Source organism: Balaenoptera borealis, assembly GCF_965194805.1.
Source record: "Balaenoptera borealis genome assembly, chromosome: 6".
In the NCBI taxonomy this organism is placed as follows: Eukaryota; Metazoa; Chordata; class Mammalia; order Artiodactyla; family Balaenopteridae; genus Balaenoptera; species Balaenoptera borealis.
In genome coordinates this window covers 118,485,774-118,495,810 of record NC_138863.1, presented here as the reverse complement: position 1 = coordinate 118,495,810, position 10,037 = coordinate 118,485,774, and positions in this window count along the sequence as shown.

Below are 10,037 nucleotides of genomic sequence, written 5' to 3'. Positions count from 1 at the left end.
TCCTTGGGGATCTGGACCCTGCAGGAGGGACACAGAGAATGTCCTCCTTACTCTCCCTTCCTCGTCCATTCACAGAGTGGGGACTCTTGCCTTCTGCATCCTGTGTGGGACTGGCCTTGCTTACACACCCAGACTCACTCCTGGGGCATAAGGAGCCAAGATAAAAATACTTGGACTTGGGCTTCCCTGGTGGCGCAGTGGTTGAGAATCTGCCTGCCAATGCAGGGGACACGGGTTCGAGTCCTGGTCTGGGAAGATCCCACATGCCCCGGAGCAACTGGGTCCGTGAGCCACAACTACTGAGCCTGCGCGTCTGGAGCCTGTGCTCCACAACAAGAGAGGCCGCGATAGTGAGAGGTCCGCGCACCGCAATGAAGAGTGGCCCCCGCTTGCCGCAACTAGAGAAAGCCCTCGCACAGAAACGAAGACCCAACACAGCCAAAAAAAAAAAAAAAAAAAAAAACTTGGACTTGCAGGCGTAAGTGTCAAGTGGCTGACAAAAAATCTCAGAAATGATAGGTTGTTCAGGGATCACAGAGATGGGGGCAGCTGTGGTCAGAGAAGCCCTTAGGCTTACTGAACTGTCAGGAAGGTATTTAGATGTTGGATGAGATGAATGGAGGGTGGGACCTGGCCAGAGTGTGAGTAGCTGGGGCAGAGCCACCAGGAGATGGACATGCAGAGTGCAAATGCCAAGGAGCAGGGTTTGCACTTGATGGTGGAAAAAGCTGGATTTGGGACGAAAATTGACATGACAAAGACCATCCTGTAGAAGGAAATGGTGACTAGCATTTGAAATAGTTTCACAAGAATTTCCTTCCTATTTTATTGGGCAAACATTGTAACGAGAGCAAACAATATCAAAAATGTAGAAGCATTCATCTTGCCCCAGTCGGATGCAGGACATGCTTTTATTTTCCCGTCTTTGCTTCTATCCACATACATTTTTCATGCCTAAAGTCAATTTCTTATTTTCCAGATTTCTCTTAACATTTTTCGTGTTGCTATATACTCTCTTCATAGTTACACTTTTTACATTGTTCCATGTATTAGGTGAGAGACTTCGAGCAACTTAAGCTTTCTGAGACTCAGTTTCCTCATTTTAGAAATGAGGATAATTAACACCTGTCAGGAGATTATTGTAAAAGTATGGTTTCATAGTTGACTAAGTGTTCAATAAATGATGACAATTGCTACTATTTTTAACTTCTAGTTCAGAGCTTAGATTCCATTCTCTTGTGATGTTTGATGCAGATCGATTTATTACAGTTTTACTCTCTCAAGTATTTGTAACTACAAAATACATTCACACATTTTATTTCACTTGATCGTACCCGCAAGCTTTTTAGGCATTTTTCCTATTTGCAGATGGAGAAACAGCGAGAGGTTTGTCACCTGGTGACTGATGGCGGGGGGGGGGCTTAGCTCTTCCGACCCCCATCCCCCAATTGTCCATGACACCAAGTGGCCCTCCATTCACTGGACTGGGGCTTCAGTCTGATGGTTTTCATTGACTTCTTCTGCATAAATTGTTTTATGTAAAAAGTCTGTTTGTCATTTTAGAAAATCATATTGTCTCCATTACAAGTCGTTCTGGGCTTTTCTACTCTCATCTCAGACCACTCTCCCCTGCTCACCACACCTCAGCTGCGCGGCCTCCCATTCCTCTAAGGTGACAAGCACGTCCCATTCTCAGGGCTTTGGGGTGTGCCTGGGATGCTCTTCCCTCAGGTAGGCGTGTGGCTTATTCACTTCCTTCTGGTCTCTGGTCCAGTGTCACCATCTCAGGCCTTCCCTGACCATCGGATCTATAGTCCATCGGTCTGTCTAAAGACGGCTCTATCCCACTCCTCCGCTTTATTTGTCTTCACAACAGTTCGCAGAGTGCCATCATGTTATTTAATTCCTTTTGGATACCTGCCTCCCCTACTATATAAGCTCTTCTCAGGCAGGAAATTTATTCAGCGCTGTATCCTTAACTTCTACAGTTGACCCTCGAGCAATGCCGAGGATTAGGGGTGCCACGCTGTGGAAAATCTACCTATAACTTTAGTCAGCCCCTCCTATCTGTGATTCCGCATCTGCTGATTCAACCAACTGCAGATCACGCGGTACTGTAGTAGGTATTTATAGAAAAAAAAAAATCCGTGTATAAGTGGACCTGCACAGTTCAAGGGTCAACTGTATTTCAGTGCAAGGCATATAGAAGGTGACAATAAATTTGAATGGATATGTTGAATGAGTAAATGAGTCACTATTGGGAGAGGTGATCCTGGAGCCCCGAGCCCCCCTGCACATTCATGTAGGGCAGGCCAAGGTTACAAGGCCCTGACTCATTATCTAGGCCATTTCTCAGAGTTGTGTGTGCAGCAAGCCACCTTAAAGGATGAAGTAACCTCTCCCCATGGGCAAAAGGCAAGCTTGCTTCTGTTACTATAGCCGTGGTGAGCCCCCCAAGCTCAGTGTTCCTCTCCTGTAACAGAGACCCCTGCCTGTGCAGGATCTAGCCCAGGCCCTTTCCGTAACCCCCATGGGACTTGGGAAACGTGGGGAGCCGGCATACATGAACCTGGAGCTCTGGCTACAGCTTTTCTCCAGAGGAATAAAGTCCTCTGTCTCTGACCTGGGGGTCTCCTGTCTTCTGACAGCATCTAGGAAACAGTTACAGCGTAGCTTGTTAGCTTGCAAGCCAGGTAAACTCCCAGGCCCTGCACAGTACTTGCCAGGTCTTTCTGGTTTGCTGATTTTTAAATTACAATTAGCAAAATTCTTTTGCCCCTTTGAGATTATTTCCTTGATACATTTTCTCCCAAATCTAATAACTGAGTTGAATTGTAGGAACTGCGTGATTGTTCTTTTTACATACTTTCAAACTTTACCTTAGAGAGATTTATTGGATTCACTGTTGTGTTGGCCCTGGCTTTGGAGAAACAAGAGAGAGACTGACAGCCTTGACAAAATCAATTTTTTTATTCGAAAAAAAGTTTAATTGGTGTATAATGATCTATTTTAATTGTTTTAACTTGCATTTCTTCAATGGCTAAAAAAAGCCCTGATTTTTCCACATGGTGATTTACTGTCTATATATTCTTGTGTAGAAACCATTCATCTCCTTTTAACTACTTTATACAGGAATCTGGGTACCGACCTTATGACTATTGATCAATTTCAGTGTAATTATAGAGCAGATTTTCATCTGTGTTGTTGTCACATACTTTTTTCTGTCATTCCTGTGTTCATGTTTATAATTTTATTACATTTTGTTGAATAATTTATTTGCTTTATATAATAGGACTCATTGATCTTGTCTCCACCAATGTCTGCAATTTACTTTGCAATTGTAAATTTCTTTGCTGCCCTTTATTTCTGTTTCTCAAGTGTATGGATGGATTTGGGAATTCAACTCCTTGATTCCTCTGGAGTCGTTGTGTGTGGTGCAGCAGGAGATGGTGATCGGCCTTCTCATCCCCAGGCCCTGTGTGATCGTCCGCAGCGAAGCCCAGCCCTGACTGTTGAGGGCAAGACATTGAGGTGGTACGGATGCAGGTGAGATGTTGTCCTGGCCCGAAGACCCTTCATCCATCTGTTGCATGACCGGAATGCAGCAAAATGTGCCAACTTCTGATTAGAAGTAGAAACAAAGGTGTCTGATCTTGCTGGGGGAGAGGAGTCACCTCCCATGGGAAGGAGCAGAGAGGGAGGCAGCCTTTGACCTGGACATTAAAAGATGGAGGACTTTCCCTGATGGAGGTGAAGGAGGAGGGAGGCAGAGCCGGCTGGGGGAAGAGGGTGAGCAAAGGCTTGGAGGCCAAAGAAGAAGAACAAAAACAACAACAAACCCAAGGCACCGGCAGAGAATAATCAGGAAGTGCCCGACATTGACTGAACAGCAGTTCATTGCCTTCTGGTTTGTCAGGTTTTGCTTTTAAAGAAAACAGAGGTAGAACATTTCAATCATCTTTAGTCAGCTGATCCCGCTATTTCTCTTTAGTGTTTCCATGCATCTCCCATGATTACCTTCTTCTGCTGTTAATAAAAAAGCATTTGTTCTTTGATATTATTGCCCTTGTGTTCTCCCAGATGATTTTTAATGTTATTTTATCGGGCTCTTTTCCTATTTGTTCATCGTCTCAGACCAAGTGTAAGTGTCACCTCCTTTGAGGAGCTGGTCCTGGTCCCCACCTCTGTCCCACCCCCAGCCTCAGCAGTGCTCTTGCTCTGGCTGGGCCCTGAGGCCAGTCCTGGGACAGGGCAGGTTTCTGCCTCTCCCATGGAAGGCAGCAGGATCCCTGAGGTTATGGCTGGGTCGCTCCCTGCCCTTCCTCCCAGCATCTACACAGTGCCGGGTGTGGCTCAGCGAGCATGCATGCATGAATGAATGAGTGAATGAATGAATGAGTGAATGAAAGAACAAATGAGTGAGTGAATGAATGAATGAATGAATGAGTGAGTGAATGAATGAATGAAGAGAGCCAAGAACCAGCTAACTGAAGGTAGAGAGCAGTTGAGGGTGTGGAAGGGTATCAGGGAAGATATCTGGTCGTGGAAGGTGAGGAGAAGGGTTCGGTTAAGCACGAAGCCAAGCAAAAGTAAAGAAACAGCAAAAGAGAAGGGAGGAAATATAGAGTTTCAAAAAAAACTGAAAAAAAAGTAAAAGTTTGTAGTTGGGGAGGAAGTTAGGATCTAGTGGAGAAGCACCCCCATATCACAGCCCAAACACCACCGCCTCAGACTGGTCTCATGCATTAGTTCTCAAACCTCAACGTGCATCACAGTCACCCAGAGAGCGTATTAAACCCAGATGGCTGGGGCCCAGCCCCAGAGTTAGGCCTGAGCTGGGGGCCAAGAGTCTGCATTTCTAATGAGCTCCCAGATGTAGCTGCTCTGGGTCCACACTTTGAGGACCACTGGTCTAAAGCAGGTTTTCAGCTATTCTCTCTCTACTTTCCACTTTCCTTATACGACCTATTAACCCTCACTCTGTGCAAGCGCTTTCTATCACTCGACACACTTAATTTTCACAAAAACCTTCTGTGACACTTTTATAATCTCCATTCTACACATAAAGGAAGAAGCAAGAGAAATTAAATTATGGTACCAAAATTATATAGCTAGTGAAGCTCTAAAGTCTGTTTGACAGTAAGAGCAATTTTAAATGCTGTCAAGATTGGGACTCACTGTCAGTGGTGGGACCCTGGACAAGGTGCTTACGGTCTAAGGCCTCAGTGTCTTTTTAAATGAGGTTATTATAGTAGCACATGTTTCACTATGGGTTGTTGGGAGAATTCAATGTGTTAATTCACAAGAGCTGATAGCATAATTATGATCTGAAGTGTACCCGATTCTTAGGGGCCTGCCCTCCCGACTAGAATATAAATTCCATGAGGACAAGATGTTTGTCCTGTTGGTTTCTGGGACCCCAGAACACATAACAAAACCAAACACACACTAGACCCTCAATAAACACATCTCGTTGTCTTGTTTTTGGCCCGACAACCTTTTCTTTTAAAACCAACATTACTAGTATCTTTGAGACAGAGCTTTTAGTATATTTGCATATGAACATCTAAGCACATTTACTACCTCCATCTAGGTCAGAGTTCCTCAACCTAAGCACTGTTGACATTTTGGGCTAGATATTCTTTGCTGTGGGAGGAGAAGTCTGTTGCTGTAGGATGTTTAGCCGCATCTTTGACCCCCACCCACTAGATGCCAGCAGCACCTCCCCAGGGCTGACAACGAAAAATGTCTCCAGAAACTGCCGGATGTTTCCTGGGGGTCAAAGCCCCTGAAGTTGAGAACCACTGACTTAGGTATTTCAGACATGTCTCTCTGGCTGGCCTCTCCCCTCTCAAATGTCCTGCTTGACCACAGAAGTCTTAGTCCTACTAGTTTCCCTTCCTATGGCTTCCCAGAGAAAGTTCCTCCACATTGGCATGGCCCCTGCCTTAGCTTCTCAGGAATCAGACAACAGCACTGGGGGCTGGATATGGCTGTTCCAAATCACCATATTGTAGGTGATAAGGTCCCTCCAAGGGTTGGCCCCTGTGGAGTTCTCACCCATCTGGAGTGCCAGCCTCAACCCCTCAGTCCTCACAGCCCAGCCCATTTCTGGGGTGTCTGGCCCTTAGAAGGTCCCATCAGAAACAGATGTTCCTCCTAAGGCCTTTCCTTAGTCGCTCCCCTCACCTAGACAATAGCAAAACCCAAAGGGGTACCTTCCCTGACAGCAGAGTTATTTAATCTGCATTGACGCCTGGTGTGAAGCTTTACAAAGCAAGTGTGAAATGCAGACATGTCACTGTATCCTTCCGGCTACCATCCCAGCTCCTTTTTGCTCCTAATACAGACGGTTAAATTCCTGAACAAGAATGCTTCTGCATGAACGTGCACGCACGCGCACACACACACACACACACACACACACACACACACAAGAACAAAGAAACTTTAAGGACAGTATGGTCTAAATCCACATTTGGAGGAATTTTTTTCCCCTAAAGGAAATGTGACCCGTATTTCACACCCAGTGAACATGCCCTTTTATGGAACCATGCGGACCAGTTTCCCTCCTTGTGTTTCCTGAACATCTCTATTCCAGAAAGGACTGCACCCCTACCTTGGCATAACCAAAATGCTCAAAGGAACTGCCTGCCGGCAAAGGTGAAATTCAGGTGCCCACCTCCAGAGAAAGCAATAGCTGCCTGTGACTTTAAAATAGCCATCTCTCCTCCTCACACCCACTGCTTGTCTTTATCAAGGTTTTAAAAAGCACAAGGACTAGCCTCAGGCAGGTACCCCTTTGTATCCATAGTTAGAAATAAATCTAGAAACGCATCCTCTATACATTAACATATGTCATAGTGTCATCTGCCTTTATAAAACGATTTTTAGCCACATTTCCTCAATTATGATTTACATTGAAATTTAACAATTAAAGCATATTCCTCTCCTACGCTATGAATGACTATAATTAGCCCTCAGCCACCCAGAGATTTGTGTTCTATCTGGAGTGGAAGAAGGTGGTCTTTTTCTCACCTCACACACAGGAAGGAATTGATCTGGGTTTGGTGTTGGTCCCAGCCTCCCCACTCCTGTGACTTTGCTTTAGAATAAAAGTGGGCAAAAATAATTTTTCCAGATAAGCAACGAGCTTATCTGCAACTCAGTCTCAAAGTAACATTAATGTTCAGGTGGTGACGGGGAAGAGGAAACATGTTCAAGGAAACATCCAGGCATGATTGGCGTTTGTTTTTCCACGGTGTGGGTGTTGAGGCCAATTTGTTTGCAGGAATGTGGGAGAGATAGTGCCTTAGGGTAATTGCTCCTCCTACAACTCTTGGAGTTTTAATTAGCAGATGGGTTCCATTTTTTTCCCCAGCTACTTTCTTTTCCAGGACCAAAGGTAATTTATTTTCCATGCATTCAAACCTCAACCCTTGAAAATCCCTCCATTCTTACTAAAGCAAAGACCTCTAGCAAAGACTCTTGGCCTACAGCTGAAAGTTCTCCAACGTCAATGATGATAATAAAGCCTATCCAAGAGCCACCAAGACCCTGCATCAATAGGTTACATCCCAGGGTGGTTCCACTGAACGGAGGGCCCTGCCTAGTTCAGTGTTTTCCACGCTCAGTGGTCTCTTCCCACCAGTCAGGGAATTAGCCAGTCTAATTACCTCTGGCTCACCTTCCCACATGTTGCTTCCCAGCATCAGAAGGGGTTAGAAACAGAATAAGGAAGACGAGGGGGTGCATGGAAGAGAAGGGGTGTCTCAGTGGACTTTTCCCGCATTTTAAGCAGTTCACAGGAAGGCAAAATTGGAAAGCACGGCTGTAATGAGATCTGGAATTACCCACATTCCCCCTGCAGGCTAATTTGCACCCTGAACCCTATCTGAGCTGTTGATTTAGCCCCAGATCCTGTAACTGAAACATCAGCCCTAGAATGACCAATAGTTGCAATTTCTAACTCCAGAGGAGCAAAAGAGAGAAGTGCTTAGAAAACAGAATAAATCCAAGATCTCTTAAGTCTCTTAATTTGGAGAGGTCAATTAGGAAACACCTCACTGAGAGAAGTACAGATTAGAAAAATCGATCAAGACCAGATGATACTTGGTATATTTAATGTATAGATTTATAGGATGAATACAGAGAGCCATAAAGAAATATCCTACCAATCTGTTGCTTGTTGGTGAATTTTAACTATAAGGTGTTAGAGAAAAGCATTAAATATTTTGAAAAAGGCATGGATTTAAGTACGGATTCAAGGAAAAATTCCTCACTCACTGTCTTGCCTCACAGTCTTGGATGAAAACCCCAGTTTGGCCCAAGATCCTTGGGGGCAGAAGGTATTATGATTTCTAGAAGCCTTGGACTTTCATTCCTCCTGGGGGGAGGGAGGGTGTTCTGAGATGAATTCAGATTCTTGAGCTGCAGGAAAGGCCTTGGTGGTTCCTATTTCCCTGCTGTGATAACTGGTTGCTAAATGAGCTTCAGAAGTTGGAAGCGGGAATAATACCTTCAAGTCGCCCAAGCCATGCCAGTTGGGCTCACCTCTGCCTCCGCTTCTCCTCCCTGCCTCTATCGTTTTGATCTTTCTCTTTCCTGGAATTTGATTTTCTGCGGGTTGTAAGAGGGAGTCATTATCATGCCTGCGCCGTGGACTTTCTTTGACGTTTATAATTTCAGATTCCAACACATTCCAGGCACACTCTTTTATCTCCAAAAGTTTGAATTCCTTTTTGGGCTTTACAGAAAGTCTGGTCTCTGGATACTCTTTACTTTAGGCAAACTTAACTTTTACCTTAAAAGAAAATACCTTTATTGTGCACGGAATTATTTTCTTTCTATGAAACTTTTCTTTCAGTCTCTAAGGATTACAGAGAAAGCAGAGGGCTTTCAAAATTCTCTTTCTTGGTTTTGAGCCCGCTTTTCCTTCAACATCTCCAGATGCTTCCCAAACGATGACGTGACCAGAGGCTCAGTTTGCCAACTGAGAGGACAATGAAGGGGGACCCTGGAGCCTGACACGCGTGGGTGCAAATCCCAGCTCAACCGGCGGCCAGCAGAGCCCCTTGGTCAGGACACCACTGCTCTGCATGGCCGTCCTCTTGTCTCCTTGTAGCTTGTCGCCCTAATAAGGGAGTGACTATCTTGTCACATCCCGCTCCAAACAAGACCCAGGGTAACACGATGGACCCCTCCCCTTCTTCCCTCTTTTCCATCTCCCCCTTTCTTTCCTCACTTCCTTTCAAGCCCTCAGAGTTGACAACCAGCTCCCCCTTTAGGATCAAAGGACTTGGTCCCCTGGCAGCTGGGGGAGCTGCCACAGAGAGTCCTCCACCCCTGGCTTATTCTGGAATTGCCTCTGCTGAAGGGAGCCCCTGGCCCAGGTCGCAGCCCCTCCCAGGACCGCTCAGCCATGACCAACACAGACTATAAAGTCTCAGCCCCCCTTTCCAACTTGAGACTCAGAAGGATCCTCTCAGCTTCAGAGCCCCCAGTGGGCTTAGCTGTGAATTTTTGGTGACTGTGTCCCAGCTCAGCTTCTCCCTCAGCCCCTGAAGGTGATGTTTTCCCCTGAGCCACACCCCAATAAACTTCCTGCACACTAATCTCCACCCCAGCATCTGTGTCCTAGGGAATTCCACCTGCAACAGCTGTGATGAGGTAGGATACCGAAGACACAATTTGATGGATGAGGAAGTGCACATTAAATAGGTTGAAAGCAATACAAGATGAAGGCTAATGAGTCGTTAAGTTACCATTCAAAAAACACATTCACAGGAAAATTTCAATGGGGTGAAAATAGTGAGGGGGGCTTCCTGGAGGAGGTGTTGTAAGTGTTGGGACTTCTTGATGGGTAGGATTGGAAAAGAAGAACAACACAGGATGCTTTTGACAGAGGGAATCACTCAAGCAATTTGAGACTGAACATCCCTAGTTTGTGAAACAGGAGTTTTAGGAAGGCAAAGCAAACACCATTTGATGGGGGGTGGGAGGGAGCTAGATATAGGGTATGCTAGATTGTGGTAAAA